Here is a 4,602-nt window from a genome sequence, read left to right as displayed (position 1 = left end):
TTTATATTGTTGTAGCTATTGTAGTGGGTGTTGTTTCCCTAATTTCTTTCTCAGTCTGTTTATCATTTGCATAAAGGAAAGCAATTTTTTAGTTAAGTTTGTATCCATCCACTTTGCTGAAGGTGTTTATCAGCAGAAGCAGATCTCTGGTAGAATTCTTGGAAACACTTATGTATGCTATCATATCATCTTCAAAGAGTGATACTTTGACTTCTTCCTTCCTACTTTAATTGTCTTATTATTCTAGCTAGAACTTTAAGTACTATGTTGAATAGATACAGAGAGTGTAAGCAGCCTTGACTTCTCCTTGGTTTTAGTGGAATTGCTTAAAGTTTCTCCCCCATTTAATCTAATGTTGGCTATTGGTTTGCTATGTATTGCTTCTATTATGCTTAGGTATGTACCTTGTACCCTGATCTCTCCAAGACTTTTTTGCCGTGAACAAGCCCCAAACAGCCTCCCTCAATCTGCAGAAAACATTCGGGGGTTCCCGTTACAGGTGGGCATGGAGTTGGAAAGAAAAGGGTGACAAACGGACACGACACAAGGGAATGCTGTATCTGAATGTATTTTCTCCAAGCAAACACCAGGCTTTTAATTCAGAAGAAAAACAAGAAGGCTAGGTGAATACATCCATCAAGGTAAACTGGTTCTTAACACAAAAAAAAGAAAATGTATACATAAAAAGATGGAGGGAGCCAGGCCTTGTTTACAACTGAGAATAGGAACAACCCTAATTAAGATCAGCTAAGCACAGGAGCCATGTGAATGCTCTGACACAATGCTAGTCTATTGTTAAATCCACCACCAGGGTTTTTTTTTTTTTTTTTTTTAGTAAATACCTGATTATGCTATTCCTCTGGGCCTAGTGAAAAACCTGCTCCAGGGGAATTCTGTTCTACTAACCTTTTCGTGAATAATACTACAACCCACCTATTTCCTAGGCCATTGTGTATTCCTGTGTATGGGTGTGACTTGGCTATTGTTCTAAATAATTACTATGTAGACTAGCCCTGAGCTTTCTAGCTCTATTCAAGTAAATTGTAATGACTGATTATTTTCATTGTCTCTACCAGAGGTAAATTTGAATGTTACTGAACAGGTAACATTCTTACTGAATTCCAAGCTTAGGGTGGGATCAGGACTTTCTAGAACATTGGAACACAGGTGGAGGCTTAGCTATATGTCAAATCAATCTTTAAAGGTACTTATAATAAAACAATACTGAAAGAGAGCACATGGATCCATATACCAGACTAATGCAGGGACAGGTTTCTAGTATATGTGCTATGGGAATGTCAAGGTTCCAGGAGGCTAAGTTTCCGTGAAACTCTTTGCCTCAGGACTGCTTCCAGGCTTCTAAACCTGTTACACGAATCACTACTGGAGTGGATGTAGCACTTTTTAACATAAAGAGGTGTTAGATTTGTCAAAGACTTTTTCAGCATCTAATGAGGTGATCATATTATGGTGAATTATGTTGATGTATTTTCATATACTAAACCATCCCTTAATCCCTGAAATGAAGCCTACATGGTGGATGATATTTTTGATGTGTTCTTGGATTCAGTTTCTGAGTGTTTTATTGAGTATTTTTGCATCTATGCTCATAAAAGGAATTATTCTGTTATTTTCTTTTTTTAGTTGAGTCTTTGTGTGGTTTAGATATCAGGGTGACTGTGGCCTCATAAAATGAAATCGGCCATGCTCCTTTCTTTTAAGATCCTGTTCAACTACCTTTCTTATATCTCCAAGAACCACCTGCCCAATGGCAGCACTGCCCAAAACACTTCCACATCCATCATCACTCAAGAAAATGATGCTTAAAGATAATTCTGATGGAAGCTTTTCCTCAACTGACTTTCCATATTCCCATGTGATTATGTGATTCTATTTGGCAGAAACTAACTGGCATGGCAAGGGAAATGGAAGAGGCAGGCACTGAATAGGGCCATAGTTTATCTCATCATTGTAAGAAAGAGAAACTAGCTTGGTCCCACATCCACCCACCCACCCAAGCCTGAGTGCTCAAAGCAGGAATTACCTTGGTAGAAGACAGACTACTGGAGAATGTGGCCTGGTTTCTGGAAGATATCAAGGAAAGTAGAGGGTCTCTTATTTAACATCCACCATCAACTACAGTCTCAAGCTACCCTCAGGATCAAATGGGAGAGAAAAGTCAAGTAAAAGAGTTCTTGCAGATCTAGGATAAAGCTCTATTTAAATAGTACAACTGTTGTTTTGAAATTAGTAGTAGTTTATACCCTAAAGGATATGCACAGAGTTATTGGAGAAGTACGCACGCACACACACACACACACACACACACACTCAAACACACCATGTTGCTAAGGTTTAGAGATTTAAAACAGGATACAGTCCCTATAGCTAGTTTTTTAATCAAACTTGGGGTTCACAAACTGTACCCCAACAAAGTCTTTAATATAAGTCAACTCAAAGAACCAATCAAAAACAGGAAGGAGGAAAGGGAGCTTTTCACAGTAAGAATACTATGGGGTATGTGTGTCTGTGCATTAAGAGGGTGAGAGATAAAGGAGTAATAGAGAAAAGGAGCTAGTAAAAGAACATATACTGGTGGGTGTGATATACATTATATTGTTAAATAACCATGTGTTATTTAAACTCACTGAGAAGGTGGCTCTGGAGACTGTGTTGGCATCACGCACACACACACACACACACACACACACACACACACACGCACGCACGCACGCACGCACGCATGCACAAGCACACTACAAGCTGACCCAGAACTCTGTAATGGGAGAAATATCAGCCAGACAGCACAAGAGTGAAAACACTGTTTTTTTTAGAACAGCTAGAAGCAGAATCATTCTCAACATAGGTTACTGTGATTTATCCCATGGCATAAAAATGCCTGCAGTGGGAAGGAGAAGCCAGAAGGTCAGCCATAGGAAGCTCAGTCAGAGAGAGAGAGAGAGAGAGAGAGAGAGAGAGAGAGAGAGAGAGAGAGATCAACCAGGAGGTCCAGATGACTGCTTCAGTCATATATCTGCAAGATGGAGTGGGCATCTGACTTGTGATGTCCTTGTATCTGTGGCTATTGGTTCTTTTCCACAGAAGCTTAATCTGAGGTGTTACTCTGTGTCCCTGGGACTATCTATATTGGGGTTTGCACTGTCTGTCTTGATGATGCTTCCTCAATTAAATGGGTTTTGTCTTGTTTTAATTTATGTGTATGAATGTTTATCTGCATATGTAAACACATAGTGTGCATGCCTGGTGCCCTCTGAGTCCAGAAGATGGCATTGGATCCCCTGGAACTGGAGTTAGAAGCAGTTGTGAGCTGGCATGTGAGTGCTAAGAATAGAACTTGGTCCTCTGCAGGAGCAGCAAGTATTCTTTCCACTGAGCCATTTCTCTAGCCCCCTGTCAATTTTCTGTGGGATATTTTGAGTATCTGTTTTGGTCATATTTTGCTGCCAATCTGTCTGTCTAGTTACCTATTACTTGCTAATAATTGTTTGACTTCAGTTTGTACTTACTAATCCTAATCATTCAAAACTGAAAATCTATGATATGACTATCATAGATCATTCTCCAGATCATACACAACAATGAGATAAATAGTTCATACAGATATAATTAGCCTGAAATATGTTAGGCTTCTAAAGAAAAAATTCTTATATCAAACATGAGTTAAGAGACAATTAGAGGGGCTGGTGAGATGGCTCAGCAGATAAGAGCACCCGACTGTTCTTCCAAAGGTCCTGAGTTCAAATCCCAGCAACCACATGGTGGCTCATAACCATCCGTAACAAGATCTGGCGCCCTCTTCTGGAGTATCTGAAGACAGCTACAGTGTACTTACATATAATAAATAAATAAATAAATCTTTAAAAAAAAGAGAGAGACAATTAGAACTTTTAACTCTAGATGGCACCATAATATCCAACCATCCACAAAATAATATGAAATTCTCTTGTTTCAGACAAGACATTTTTATCCTCTACTTCTCATTCTGGCACATGTCAAACAAGAAAGAAATTATATGTTAAACACTCAAAATACTGTTACCACTAAATCTGCATGAAATAAATTTGGAAAGAGAAACAATACTAAAACAACTTCCATTGTTAATATATGACGTTAAGAATCAGTTGCTGAGTCATGTTGCAAAACTACGTTTAACCTTTTGAGAGAATTCTAACTTCCTTCAAAGGTGGCTAAAATATGCTACTTTCCCAGAAACAATGGATACAATCTCTAATTACTCCACATTCTCACCAGCACATATTAATAATAATGTTGTTATTATTATTATTATTATTATTATTATTATTATTATTATTATTATTATTTCTATCCTACTTGGCTATACCAAACAATATCATGGTTTTGATATTCAGTTCCCTAATGACTAAAGATGTTGACTATATTTTCACAAGTTTCTTAATCATTTGTGCATTGTTTTTTCCCTACAGTGCTTAGTCTTTTTAATCAAAAACGTTTTGATCATAAGTTATATTTTGATCATGTTCCCCTCTCTCAATTCCTCCAAGATACTCACCACCTCCCTACTCACCCAGCTTGATGTTCGTTTTCTCTCTCTCTCTCTCT

This window comes from Mus pahari, chromosome 8, assembly GCF_900095145.1.
Source record: "Mus pahari chromosome 8, PAHARI_EIJ_v1.1, whole genome shotgun sequence".
NCBI lineage: Eukaryota > Metazoa > Chordata > Mammalia > Rodentia > Muridae > Mus > Mus pahari.
Note: the sequence above shows the minus strand (reverse complement) of the source record.